The following is a 15,204-nucleotide window of genomic DNA, read 5'->3' as shown; positions in this document are numbered from 1 at the left end:
TGTACAAGACTAGCTGCTCACTGTGTGTGTCAAATTCTAGTATAATTGCGCAAAAATCTCACTGAAGCTACTGGGCCTGACTTGAACCTCATCCATGTTACAGTGACCACTCCGACGTCAACGGAGTTATTTCTGCTACGTGCTGAGGAAGGAGCAGAGACAGAGCCTGATCCCATCCAGCGTAGCGTCAGTCAGCTGTGCTGAAGAAGTTGCTCTAGATTTATAGTGGTGCAAAGGAGAACATCTGCCTGGGACACAACCTGTGTATCTGACCGAATTTAGCACGCTCTGCTCTTGTGCAGTTAACAGCCCACTTTTCCAAAAAATCAGCTCCCCTTAGCTCCATGCATAGTTTGGGATTTAAATGAAGGCCAATCTAAACTCAGTGAAGAATGAGAATACCATAGATTCTCACTAGCAACGGCTGGCTTCAAGTAGAGACAAATTTAGCTCAGCAACTGCCGGTTTGGCTCACCTGGTTGATTTGTCACCTTCAGCCTCTGAGGGTCTCAGAGACGAGGCTTGGCTGCGCTGAGGGCCAGGAGGGGTGAGCTCAGCAGACCCATCTGAGGGGCAGATGAGGCGGGCACGGAGCGGGAGGAAGCCCCCTAATTGGTTACGTCTGCTCTAGCGTCTGGCTAAAATTGGCAGACACCATGCGAGCTGGAGCTGGTGATGGCTCACGCTGCTAGCGCGGTGCCAAGCGGAGCCTGTCGCTGCATGCAAAACGTGCGCTGGGCAGGCACAGAGGCGTTACGGCTTTCCCTCATTGATAGCTTTGGCCTGGCTTCATCACTGTCAGAGCAGTGCCCACAACACCTTTTCTCCAGCCAGGTAGCCCCGGTGCCTTCAGTCCCAGCAGCAGCAACGCAGTGCTTGCAGCGCAGCTCAGCCACCCAGGTACGTACCCGGGAGCAAGCGTTGGCTGCTGTAGCCTTCAGCAGAACTGGTGCTGCCACTTTTTCAGTGTTACTGGTACCTCAACCAGCTTGATTAAAGCTCTGCACGGATGCCTACGGGCTCCGGGCTCGCATCTCCCGAGCGCAGGTAAAATAGATCTGTTGTCTCCCACAGCAGCTCCGTTTCCTAACGCCGTCACCGGATGCTGGGAAAGAAGTCTTACAAAAATAATCATGTCCAACTCGTTCGCTGTCAGGCTCCGTTCCTAGGGAAGGGAGGATGCGGTGGCTACAGGAGAGTGAAGGAGCATGGGCAAGGTGGGCTGTCACTGCAGATGCGCTGTCGCTGGGCACCTCTCTTCACTTTTGGGAAAGGTTTGATTTCCTTCGTTAATGGTTCACATGGAACTGGGCAGGCTTTCACCAGCTACATATCATTGTTGCACCATCACTAAATCTGATATACCAAAATTATACCATCAATTATAATTTGGTGCGTAGCAACATTTTTAATTTATGGTGCTTGCAAGCCCAAACAAATCTAAATAAAGCTGAAAGCGAGTGGGGTAACCAGTGTCAAATACCGTGTTTTGCTTGCTTTTTCTCTTTTTAAAGCTTAAGATGCCATTCTTGGCTTCATAATAACGTAAGGTCTATCTCTCCAGGGTATTTTACCATCTGCCAACTGCAACGTTATGAAGAACATAGATCTCAAGTCTTTTTAGTCCTTGAACACCACAAAATTCTGGTGAAAGCAAACACAAACACAAAGCCTTTATATTGCTATCAAACACGCTTACGGTAATAGTAATACAGAATGGTAATGTTTCAGGTCCTAAGATGACCAATACGTTAGCCAGGCAGAATATCATGCCTTTACACCTTCCCATCGCTAACCAGGTGCGCTGTAGTTTTTCATCCCACACTTTGGCTGCTGAGGAAAACAGAAGAGCTTCAAGCGGTTTGATGTGATATAAGCAATTTTTACGTTCTTAGCTGAAGCGCATGGATGCTGGGAGGACGTGGGGAAAGGAAGAGACCGATTTCCAGCGCTACAGTCTTTTTCCAGACCCACACTGTTGAGACACCGCACGAAGGCAGTCTGGAGCGGAGCGAGGGTTGCCTTCTATTTTACATAGCAGCGTTGTCAAATCTAAAACGCATTTGCAGAAGTTTGAAAATCTGACTTTTCAATTTGCTTCTCTGTCATTCCCTCCCCCCTGGCTTTTTATTTATTTTTCCCTGGAGGGTTTGTTTGACGGGCCTCTCCTGTGAACCCAGAGGCAGGAGGACCCGTGACCGTTCAGTGAATGCACGTAGGAGAGGCTCGTTAGGAAGGCGGCTGAAAGCTCTTCGGTTTTCACTCGTTCTTCTGAACCCTCCTCACCTTCCCCGGTACAAAGCACGGCGACATCATCGAAACAGCAGTGAGATAAAGGGAGACCTAAGTCTAAGCGCTCGCTTCAAAAAGGTACCGTGGGCCATATCTTTTAGTTCAATTAACAACCTCGCAGCCACAAGCAGCAGGGGAAAGGCTCACTCTCTCCCGAGTCTAAAGCTAACAGGAGCAGCGACTTGCTAATCTGCTGCCTGAGTAAGCGTGAGAAGTTACATTTCCAAGATTTCAGTGGCAGATCTCAAAAAAAAGGTATTTTCTTCCAGTGGGGGTTTTGGGCAGCATGTCAAACGCATCCGCCACGAGGCTGAGCGTAGTCGTCCTGCGACGACCCTGAACTCCCGCGCCTCTGACGCCTGCTGTCCTCCTCGTTCGCAGCCACTGCTCTGGCCTGTGCTGCTGGGCACCTTCAGCGCCAAATCACACAAAACGCTCGGCTCCTCTGCGGAGCTGCCCCAAGACCCGGATACGAACGTTCGTACTAACACGTCAAAAACAGCGCTTGCCAGCTGCACTTCCTAGCACGCGAGGAGCGAGGCCGAGCGCTTCAAGGGCAACCGCAGTTCAGCCTCTGACCACCCGAAGGGACCGTTCGAGCACCGCCTGGGACCACGTGGAAAGCCCCGTCCTTACTCAGCACCGCGCCGTCCCCGCGCGCCTCGGAGCCGGAGCTGCCTACAGCAGCCACCGGCGCAGGCTCGAGCGGAGTGACCTGGATTCGGCCGTGCCTTGTCGCGCGCTGCGTCAACCTTTCCAGCCTCGGCAGCGAGGCGGCGATGCCAGGGGAGAGGCGGCGTACGGCTGCGCCCTCTCCATCACGAGTGACGTACGGGTTCGCAGGGGAAAAAGTAATGCAGTGTGACACAGATACTGATTAAGTTTCTGCAGGAATTTCCTGGAAGGAAATAAAAACGTAACTACGCGTTACCAACGGTCACTTCTCCGGCTTTTTATGGACGGTGCTTTTTATGGACGGTGTAAAATTAAAACAAACACATACTGAATTACAAGGCTGTTTAAAAGATAAAAATAGACTGGCGAATAACTAAAACCGCAACTCAGCAAAAGCAAATTCGCATACTTAGATACCCCTACGTTTTACTGCATCGGGGCACATGGGGTAAAAACTGTCTGTCTTGCATTAGTTTCTGCTATTCGAAGCTTTATTTTTAAATCCGGATTCTGCTGTTGCCGTATCTTGCAACCTACTTGTGAGTCTCAGCTCATGATACTTAGGCTTTTCTTGCAGCTTCAGTAGCAGGAGTCAAGTTAACATACAAAGTTCACAGCTCTACATTCCCCTGCCCCTCGCATGACGTGTTCAAACGCTGGAAATGAAATAGTAAGATCTCAGGTGCATGTTTCGTTTTGTTTTTTTAAAGCTTCTGATCTTTAAACTAAATATACAAGGGTTTTTTTAGGTCCCAGTTCTACCTTACTGTTGGGCTTTGCTAAGTCCTGGGCTCTCCTTCTATCACAGTTCACGGTCAGTTGCTCTTCCAGCTTTCGGCAGCTTTTTCCTGCCTTTAAGTTCTGAGCACGAAGACAAGTAGTATTTAGAGTATAGCTGTGTTTATAAATGAACACAGGTATTCAAGAGCTGAGAAGTGTACAAATCATTCAGAAAGACGAGTTCCTAGTCTCATCACTACACAGCTGATTTTGCTGTGTTTTATTTTAAATTCTGGAGTAGGAGACATCTGATCTCAGATATGCATTTCCCTTTTAGTTTTACCCATTGCATCATATTATTTACTTTTATATTATGTCACATAATCTTGTAGGCCAACAGAAGCAATAAAAGAACAGCGCAAGGATTAACATTTAAAGGGGCACATACTGCGGATGACTAATTTTAGATCATGCACCCAACACCCGTTTGCTGTGACAGACAGTGCTGAGCTTTGGGAGAGTTTCTGGCATGCTGCAGATGTCAGGAGAACGGGCTAGTTTTACTTACTCTCATTTGGGCGCAGAAAGATCATTCTGTGGCACCCCCAAAATACAGAAGAGTGTACTACTGGCACATCGTTCAGCAAAACAGATGCGCCCAGCGGCAGTAAAGGCCGTGCTGCAATAGTCTTGACTGTTTATTTGTAAACAGTAAAGGAAATATTGAACAAGAATGCAAAATGGGAAGGGGGGAAAAGGGGGACTGAATCTTTCGATTGCTTAGGAAAAATTTTTACACGTTCACACACGTGCATATTTTCCACGCATGTTCTGGAATACTGTATTTGCTATAAAGTTTCTGTTTCCTGGCTTGCCACTTGGGATGCATGCGTCAGACGCCCTATTTTTATCTTTTTCTCTGTGTAACACAGTCCCAAAGCTGAAGCTCTTTTCTTAATGCCTCCGTGGCTGCGTACCGGTGACAAAGGCTGCTCTCGGCTGCCTCACTCGTAATAAAGGGTTTGCCTTCCCCGCAGAGCGCGCTTTGTTTGGCAGCCCTGGATCCAAATGGAAAGAGCCATACTTTCCCTTGCTGTGAAAGTTTACACCTGGCACTTTGCTCCCAATGAGAATCAGGGGCACAATGTTTTTGAAAGGGTTTTCCTTCCCAAATAAAGGCGAGGCTGTTTCATTACAAAGTAAGGATGCAGGCAAAACTTGAGTACGTAGGTAAGACCTCCTTGGTCCACGTCTTTGCTTTTGAAGTGAAAGTAGGTCATGCTTTGTTGTTGTCCTGACTGACCACTGACTAACCTGCTCTTTTTCTTTTTGAGCGACGTTGCACAAAATATCTGAACCAGTCTCAAATGATATATTTGCATTTATATTGTCTGAAGCTGCTAAGATCAAAATCGGACTTAATCGTGGGCCTGTTTTACATTCATCTAATTCTATCAAAAGCAATGCAGTCACCGGTAATTAATAGCAGAATAGGACTGATCGCAGTTAAGCTCTTTGTTACCTTACATCATTTTATGCAAGAGCGAGAAAAAGACTGCACTGGCGGGGCGATTACTTTACCAAACGGGGCTTTCTTTGGAATTCCTAAACCTCTCCGTCATCACTTTCCCAACACTCGCTCTCACTGACACATCTTGATTTTCACTAACGCATTGATGCTCATCTTGACACGCGGTGCCAAAGTAAACCCCAGCCTCGCCGGCACGCAGCGAAGCGAGGCTCGATGTTCCAGCACGTTCGGGCACCGCGGCGCGGCGTGCCAAGGGGTGTTCCCCTGACAGCCAGCAAAGCACGAGGAAAACAACGCCGGCTCGCCTCAAGAGCATCGCTGGATAGCGAGCTAGTGTTTGCCTTAGTCCGCGCTCCACGGTAAACTCTCAGAAGCGAGCATACCCAACCGTAGGGCGTACCTGTCTGGATGCGAACCATGCACTTGGTGCAAACCTACAGAATTTAAGCAACCAATCAGAACTGAACAGCCTTGGAAAACTACGAGCAGAAAGGGGCCGAGATGTTTTTAACACGAGCGTTAGAAACAAAAACCAAACCTCACTAGCTACTGAATTTTGCAGAATTTCTGCAAACGTTGCGTCCCGTCCAGTATCTCACACGCTACTTCAGCAACGGTGGCTGTTCCAAAGACTGCGAGGAAAACTTCTGTTACTGAAGTCACAACACTTATTTTAAGAAAGGCAGTTGAAAGAGCCTGCGTTTTTTCCTTCCTAGCTCTTCATGCTTTTGGCATGTTAAAGCATCTGTTGAAATGCTCAGAAAGCTACCTGTCATAACAAGGAGCCCTCTGTGCGGGAGCAGGCTCCAGCGCGTAACCCACCAAACGGTCCCATTCTGAAGGGAGCCCCCGCAGCCGCCGCGGCCAGATGTGCCAGCCAGACACTCCGGTCTGCACCCAAAGCTGTCAGGAAAAAAGTGAGCCATGCTACAGAATAACTTTCTCGTGTACTTACGGGGAGTTCTGGGAAAAGGCTTTGGAAACCCCCATACTTATTTTTCACAGGAACCTCACCAGGAAACAGCGCATCCCTCCAGACTGGCTCTGTAAATGCACTGAGGGAACGTAGCTGCTGATTTAGGGCTTAGCCCATCCCAGTGAACGCAGGGCAGAGCTCCCACTGATATCAAAGTGGGGCAGGGCCAGAGACTCAATATCCTTCCTCTAAAATAGTCAGCAGCTTGTGCTGGAGACTCTCCAGGCTACTAGGTGCCACGTCCTTAATGATAATGGCGTGCAAAAAAATCCATATGTAATGTCTGTATCAGCAATACATCTATAAATGTGTGCGCCTGTTCTTTGTACGGAGGGTACCTAATTAAAAAAAAAAAAAGTAAATAAATCCATTTATGTCTCTAAAAATAGTAATCACAATATCCACATTTTCTTCCCCAGCCATATAATTCATGACCATACTGCTTATAGCAGGTACCAGAGAGCTTACACTCAGCAGTGCCTTACACTTCAATCTGCTCCAGTTGAATATTTAGGGCTATTCAAGGAATAAACTGAGTTGGAGCATCAGTCTGGAGAAAATCATCAATAAGGGTAAATATCCAGTTTGATGGAAGGAGGCTTCTTTTTCCTCATCCATGTTTTGAAATGTAATTCCTAAATGTTTTTAAAGAGGTGGAACAGGATAAAATGTAAAATCTTCAAAGTAATTGCTGCTTGTCTCTTTAAGCCAAAGCTTCAGGAGGTACGCACAGAGCAGATTTACTGCAATCTTTCTGAACCACTAGGTTTTTTTTTTTTTTTTAACAGTATGATGAATGATAAAATGAAACAATTTGTCATGTTTTAAAAATGTGCCTGATACATGACCTCAAAAAAATAACATCAGTGAGTGCTCAGCGTCTTGATTTTTTAAAAACAAATTGAAGATCAAGCTGTTTAAACTATATGGAAAGTGTGTAAACATTTCAAGTATTGGTTTTCGCTGAGAACGCCAAGCACGAATAAAAATAGGATCATCGATCTGATTTTTAAGAAAACAAATTACTTTTAGCTACCCCGTAAAGGTACTCGGAGAGGCAAGCTGTTGCATCATGGATTTAAACGGGAAGAGGGGAGAAAGCGGGTCTTGCGGGCACTGACCGCCACGTGAATCAAAGGCACCGACGCGGCGGTCAGGAGACCAGGGGATCTATTCTTGTGCTACTGCCGAGGCAGATCCTGCCTGACCTCCACCTGGGCAAGTCACTTAACACCCCTGCCTCAGCTTCCCCCCGGGGAAAGCTGCCAAAGCGCCTTCCCCTCAATAGCCAGGAAGCCACGAACCTACGACTCCAGAAAACGCAAATGTGAAAGACAGTCCTGTTCATCTGCTGCACGTACCCACCCCAGGATGGACTGTGAATCCCTTTACTAGGGTAGGCTTGAGGCAAAAAAGCCCCCACCCTCGGGCGCCCAGAGCCTCCGGCGTAGAACGGGGCATTTTAGGGGCTCTTCACTCCGCGCCAGAGATCTTGCGCTTAATAGCCTCCCTCCGCTCATACGAAGTGCCACGGGAGATGGCTTATTAAGTAAGCAGGCCTTAAAATAGCCCAGACTTCTCTGTTTAAAATCAAAACCTGGAGCTTCTCTTGCAAACCAGCAGGTGCAAGGCGCTCCCCAAGGGAGGCAAGGGCCAGTTAACCGGCAGCTGCAGCCTGCATTACAAAACGGGTTTTAGGCACCGGCCTGGGAGCGCAGGTGGCGAGGAGGGGCACCCCCGCCGACGTGACCAAGAGCACCTTCGGCCGCCTGTCCCCGGCGCGGTGACAGCAGGGGGTTGGGCAGGACCCCCCCGGGGCCGCGGCGGTGCCGCCTAGGCTCAAGACCGCTTGTCCCTGCCGATTCTTTTCTTTTTTGGGGCGGAGGAGGGTGCTAAAACTTGGGCAGCTCGGACGGACTGTGATCTCTGGCGAGGGCATAAGCCAAAAAGAGAGGAGTGTCCATTATCCAAAACAGCAAAGCGAGCAGATTTCGGAGTTAAGAAAAGGAAAAATCACCGCTTTAAAACAGCTGAGGTTACCCTCTGGCCAGGATAACTTCTGCTGAATTTTATCTAACACAGTTACCCAAAACGTAATTTATGCCCTGTATTACGTAACTGAAACGCTATCTCTCAGTCCCTCTCTTACTTCAAGTAGAAATTCAACAGGAATTCCTACAGTTTCTGTGCCGCCTTCAAGATTTATTTTTCCTTGCTAAAACACATTTGCCTTGGATTCGCTCAAACTCCGTTTTAAGATCCAAAGGTGGTTAGAGCTGGTCCGCAAATAAAAATAAGATGGCTTCCTCCTGCAAAGGGCTAAGTCTGGGCAGAGGGCGAGAGCTGGACGGGAGAAGCAGTGAATGGAAAGCAGCAGGAGCGTGTTTTATGTGGCACTTTCTAGTGCTGCCACTTGGACTTTACTTTGACAGTGCAGCAAAAGAGCAGCTGTTCCCATCAGGATGAATAAAGAGCTATATAAAACTTCCAGCTGCAAATACGCTGTGAGGAATTATTAATCTTAATGTAATAGAGATGCTGTGCACTCAGTCACTGGCTCACAAGGCATTTAGGTCTCTGTCCAGGGAAAAACAGCCTTCGTGGCTGCTGGCTCTCAGCACAGCCATGAAATCTCCTTGCCTAAACAGCCACAAGAAGCTGCTCCCTATTTCTAGGAAGGATTTTCCTCCTCAGAAATAGATGTGCACAGAAACCAATTCAACTTGGACTCTTCCTTAAAAGCGTTACACTTACGAGAACGATGCCCACCAGAAAAGGGGCTACTCCTTGCTGACTTACCTAACAGAGTGAGTTCTTCAAGTCCTGGGCACCTTATTCACTCAGACACCCAAAAACACTGCTGTTCTTACACTCAGCACACAGCGATGGCGAAGCGGAAGGCCATCTTCTACCACGAGACCGAGGAGATGTCGCTCCCCGTTTCTAGCTATCCAGCCCATCTCCGAGGGGCTTACCTAGCTGGGCAGCTGTGGGAGCTTTCAAAACCTCCACACAGCCTCTAGAGGGCGAGGGACAGGGCGAGCCATTCCTGCAGAGGCAACAGAGGGGGTATCAAGGCTAGGTTGGCCTATTTGGGGATGCCATCCTCTTCACGAGCAGCCCTGCGGCCCCCCACGGGGGGCAGCAGCCGGTACGCAAGCAGGAGGTCCACCTTTCCCCTGGATCACCTGGCCAGCAGCATGTCCACCACACACGACCTTTGGGGCTTTCCACCCTAGCAGGCCGTGTACATTTTCATTTGGACGTGATCCACAGCTGTACAAAGATAAAGCATGGGAGACTTTCAAATTGCGATTAAATAGACTCACTTTGACAACAGAAAAGGGGGCACTCAGCTTAAACACCCGGGCCTGGCGCTTCTGCTCAGGTCGCCAACGGGAACAGGACAGAGCCTGAGTCTGCACCGTCTAAACTGTACCGCGCTTGGCTGAAGTCACTGGCATCACTCACAGGTCAGACCTCTCTGCGGGTACCTTGCTCGAAGAAGATAAAACAAAACCTAGCAACATTAAGGCTTTGGGGAGCAGGGGGAGCCCACTGCAAAAAAGTTCTCCCATTTTCATTGCTATATCCTGAAACTACCCTATCTGTCGATTTACTTGGCTTCCACTCCAACTCTTTCCTTCAGCTTCCTTAACAGCTTTCACTTTGGACAGCTATACCCATGGCCCATGTAATAGTACAATAAAAAAAGGAGGAGGGGGATGGGGACAGGACTACTGCAACAGGAATTTTTTATATATTCTTAGGCAGATACCCCAGGCAAGTTTATACTTGTAAACAGGCATTTCATCATGCCATTTATGCATCGCTCATATTAAAAAAGTTCATGTTTGTGCATTAGCATAAATTGGCCTGAGATCCTCAGCCGTGTATCAGGTGCCTTCAGCCCAGGCAGGAAGGGCTTTACGCCCTTATTACACTGCTGTCTTCTCAAGGCGGGGGGCGGTGCCCATCCAAGAGACGGCACAGCAGCAGACTTGGTGTTGCTGCCGATATTTCTCAGTGACTTTTCCAAACCTGAGACCCCCTGACTACCTCACTGTAACTCGGTTACTCACTAGCGCTGCGGTCAGCACGTGCATTGGAATTCCCACTCTTGCAAGTCCGGGGCAAAGGCGCACCCAGCTACCCCCAGGGGCTATACGTTTAAGAGTCAAAGCTTTTAAGTGGTTTTCCCACACACCAAGAGGCACCCTGGTTCATGAGTGGCAGGGGCAACACAATCCTAGGTAGAACACATCTGAGGTTCAGCGAGGCCAATAAGACAATATTAGACCAGAACTGGTTGCTTTCTGCCTAAATTTTACCCCCTGTGCCAATGACATTTATTTAAACTACTACTGAAGACAGAAAGCTGAAGCTATGTTTAAAGGCTTTATCTCTGTAAATATTTGGAGAGCTATAAATACTGAGCCATATTCATCATATGAATATTGGACTTAATGTTCCGTTGCCATGAAAATTACTATAAATACATTTTCAACTTTTAATTTGTCATTGCGCTTTAACTGATTTGCCAAGAATTCCTTTTAAAGGACAAAATAATTCTTATGTAAGACGTCTTACTATTTAATTAGCAGTTCGAGTCAAAGGCCACAGCACAGCGCAGGAACTGAAAACCCAATGACAGAAGCAGACAAAGCACGTAGCGCACCAGCAGGCTATGAAGTTGTATGTCCCAAGTGGGACTTATTATAATCAGACAGTCCATGAGTCAAGCCCGTCATGACTGCTTTTTGTGTTTGGGGAAAGGGGGGAGCGGGACGGGAGGTTGTCTGAAGGGCTGAAATAAACCGCCTTGCTGCTTCTGTGAATCACAAGATTACTGATGCCTTCCAAATTTCACAGTACCTCTGTTCATTTTATCTATGTAGGAACGAATTAAAGAAGGGATGCATTTTAATGCATATTTACAGAAGTCCAGAATGAGGATGACTTGGTGGTTAAAGGAGCAGAGATAAGCATAGGGTGACAAAGTTCCTATCCCCAGCCACGCCAGATAGGTTTTGCTTGATCACAGACACATTACTGGATCAGAGCAGAGAAAACTGCGTAACAAGTTTTACATATTTCCAGCCTGCCCTATGTTTAACCAATTTGTGCTTCAGCCTTCTTATAAAATAAAATAAAAGCAGTAACTGCGCTATGTGGTATAGGAACCCTTTCTCTGCTGTGAAAAGTACAGCATTTCCAAACCCTTTGACTCTAATCCTAGCAGGTAATTTATAACTGGATTCCTGAAGGAATAGCACAGATTAATGCAACTCCCTAGTTCTTTAGAGTCTGACAAGTGTTATCTGCATGCCCGTGTTCTTCAAGGCAAGTTCTGCTTCTATTTGCTCAATCGCCAAAAAGGTACCAAAGTGCTTTCACCATATACACAACACTCACGCACATCCTATTTGTGACATGGGTCTCTCAAAGTACAAAAAGGGAAGGGTGTTTTATCAGATCACTGCCTACTTCTGGTCCTAGTCTCCTTCCCTAAGTCACCTTCGATCCACCCGCTTCTAGAGCTCTGATTATTTTTGCAGTTTTATTTGAGAGCATGCCTTCCATGGAAAGCATCTTAATGCAGCAATAAAAATAGGTCAGGTATATATTATAACTCAGTTTCAGGGGTTTGACCTCCAAAAATGCCTGATTAAACTGAAAATTTCAGAATAACTGGATTCCATATTCTGAACTGTTTGAGAGAAACGGTGATGCCATTGACTGATGTTACCTGTTTTACCAACACCTTTAATGAAATGGTTTCATTTACACCCTTAAGGAAAGGGGTGTAGTCTTTTGGCCTTTGAATTTTGAGAACAGAATTTTAAAAAAAGGCATGCAATAGATCAGATTCTTTACGAGCACAGTGTGGACAGCTCTACCCAACAGGCAACAAGGGTTCAAATGAACTGAAAGGCCTGTGTCTCCAGCAGTTAGTAAATAAAATAGGTGTTAAAGACTTCTAGACAAACTTTCTCAAGATACATGGACTATTTTCAGATAATTATTCTAAGCATTGTCAAGTTGAGTAACATTATTTAGCAATAGCTGTTGCACTAAAGTTTCAGTCAAATACTGACAAGCTAATACACCAACCATGTCTAAAGCTAATAAGATGGCCAAATAAAACGCTGCAAATGTTAATGGCAGAACTTGCCAGCAAAAGCATTACAGAGCAGATTATCTGCTGCTTTAAATGGATGAGACCTTGCAGCAGTTAGTGTATCAGTTTACACTGGTATATAAGCAGGCAAACTGCTACAGACCTTTGGGCATTGGGTTTTGGGCAACTTCCTCTACGCTTAAAAATCTTTTAGATTCTTTTTGGGTGCTGTACCTATGCTTCCCAAAATACCGTGCACTTAAACGTTTGCGTATGTGTGCGTGTGTGTATCTGAAAACATCTAGGTCCTGCTAATATTTTCACATCTTTCTAAGGTAAAATACTTGTTTTTTCTAGAAGAAACAAATACGTATCAAGGAATCATTTAACCCACCGCAGAAATATAGCTACCTTTAGATGGAGTGTAGTAACTGATTACTATTCACCAAAGCACCTTGCAGGGGCTCTGGTGGCGATGTAAAGGAGGATATACTATCTCACTGACACCGCTGGGGTGTCCTGGGAGACTGGATGTGATTACACAACGGGAAATTGAGGAGGACGCCGAGGCTGACGCTTGCTCGTACAAAGGCAGATATAATGACTGCAGGTGACCAGGACCTGCGTTTTTACCTCTCAACTAAGTCAGTATCTATATCAACCCGTGGACTTCCAACATGAGGATCAGCCACGGGTTAAGTCACAGATAACAATGCCGAATTCTTCAAAGCCAGCACTCCTTCCACAGCCTACTCAAGTTTTACTTGGATATCTAACCTAAGAGCTGGATCTCAGCCCTAGCTAACTGGTAAGATCTCAACGTCGGCTGGGTCAGTGATAAATAATTCTTATAATGCATCACACCAAAGACAGGCAGAGACAGAGGCAGGCGATTCATCTCCCCTACTGTTAACACTGACAAGCTGGACAGCAACAGTGCCTAGCCACTGCGGCTGGCTTCACAGCTCCCAGGACGAAATAAGCACTTTGAGGGCCTTCTCCGAGCTACCCCACGTTTCCACACCAGCATAAAATGAATTGCTCCCTAAACTCTATATTGAAAAGCTCTCTGCCGATTATAAAGGGAAACTAAGGCAATGAGCTCAGTTGCAGACATCTATGCTCAGTCAAATCAACCCTACAGAGAATTGCCCCTGCGAGGAATCCCAGGCACAGTTTAAAGCATGAGTCTCACAAACCCAAGGCAGTGCTGCAAGAGCAGTACACGGAACTTAACCCAGAGAGAGACACAGGAAAGCTTTTATAGCAGATCCTCGCTGTGGCACAGTCTTCTCTAAACCCAACGCTTGCTCCTTCACTGCCATGCATTTTACACATGCACCTTTTCAAAGCAGAGGTACCAACCAGCCTATTAACTTCAACGTGGTATTTTGCAACTCTTTGCACTCCTGGAAGGAAAGGTCAAAGTCAGCTTTATCTCAGCTTAACTTCAGGGCTTCAGTTTCTCCATGCTGATTTTTACCGGCCTTACGTATCCCGGATCTAGCTGCGACAGCAACGGAAGGGGATCATTTGGTCAAGCCTGCGAGACTATTACCAGCCCCACTACAGCCTTGCTGGGAGCGCACAAGGCCCTCTGCCTCCCTCTCTCTCAGCTTTCCCCATATTCAAGGCAGGACTAATAAAACCGCCCTCTCACTGAAGAGGTTGCCGTTACATTAAACGCAAACTTACCTCACATACCTTTCTAATATGAAAAGGAAAAGACCACTGGGCTCACAACTGGAGAGACCTGGTTAAAGACCAGATTTATTTTTCCTTTCCTTTTATTAAAGACTGGAGGAGCGCAAGAATGCTTTTACTCATCAAACGGTTTTGCTAAAAATATTTGCTGTTATCACTAGGCTTCGAGGTTAATGCTGCACCGTGATTAGAGCAACTGCAGGTCTAGAAACTATCCGGACTGCAAGTTTCAGGGGCTTCATTTACATTAGCAAAATAAAGAGCCATAATTTAGCAATCGCATCCCTGCTGCATCGTCTCGCTCTTTACAAAAAACTCTTAAACCTGCCTACATTTCAACCTACTGCTCTTGCAGCCAGCAGTGGGGCTATGACAGTTCACATACTTTAAGGTTTTCCTCACAACCGGGAGGGATTAGAAAATGAGGCTTTGATGTGTTCAGGACATGTGCTTGAGATTACTTGTGTACCTAGGTTCTAGCACATGTGCCTGCAAGTTGCGGTCTAAATTTGTTTGTCCCTGGCAGCTCTTATTTGCCGCGATGGGTGGAGTCCGCGCAGTATTCTATTACCATATACCATTTTATATCCAATAATGTTCTTTAACCTACATTCAGGAACTACGCTTGATTCCAGAGTCAGTAATATTCTGTTATTGCAGAACAGGAGCTATGACGCATAGGCACTGTGTAACGAAGAGCCAACCCATACCAGTTGCACTTCTTCAGCTCTTCACAGAGTTTTAGACACGTTGCTCCTCTTCAACTCAATGAGAGTTTTAGAGCTAAATCTAACTCTGAACGCTCTGCCAATTCGCCCTGCTGTATTTTTCTTCTAGAAATCCAGGCACTCGGCACATATACAGCAGTGAGACTGTATTAAAAGCCACAGCAGGTGGAAAATAATACAGCCCAGGGAAGTTTTTGTTTTTGACTCTACTCACCATCAAAGCTATGCACAAAGCACAATGAGGCACAGTAAATAAAGACATTTCACACAGACAAGCACGAAAATCTTCCAAAACAAAGAAAATTAAATTATCTTTCAAGTAAAGAACACACTGCAGTGAAACCCTAAATGAGCCATTCTAATTGAAAACATGCTGCGAATCTCCTACTTTCCACCAAGGAAGAAGAGAGGGGGAAAAAAAAAAACCAAAAAAACCCCCCAAAACAAAATCATGCTA

The 15,204-nt window shown here is 46.5% G+C and overlaps 1 protein-coding gene across 7 annotated transcripts in view; it reads right to left on the bottom strand.

Annotated features, from left to right (window-relative positions):
- NFATC1 (nuclear factor of activated T cells 1) overlaps positions 1-15,204 on the bottom strand; it is a 120,679-nt gene that overhangs the window by 73,736 nt on the left and 31,739 nt on the right. The window lies entirely within an intron of this gene.

The sequence above is a fragment of the Struthio camelus genome, chromosome 2 (genome assembly GCF_040807025.1).
Source record: "Struthio camelus isolate bStrCam1 chromosome 2, bStrCam1.hap1, whole genome shotgun sequence".
In the NCBI taxonomy this organism is placed as follows: Eukaryota; Metazoa; Chordata; class Aves; order Struthioniformes; family Struthionidae; genus Struthio; species Struthio camelus.
The sequence above is the reverse complement of the archived record's forward strand: the minus strand, read 5'-3'. Positions and strand labels throughout refer to the sequence as shown.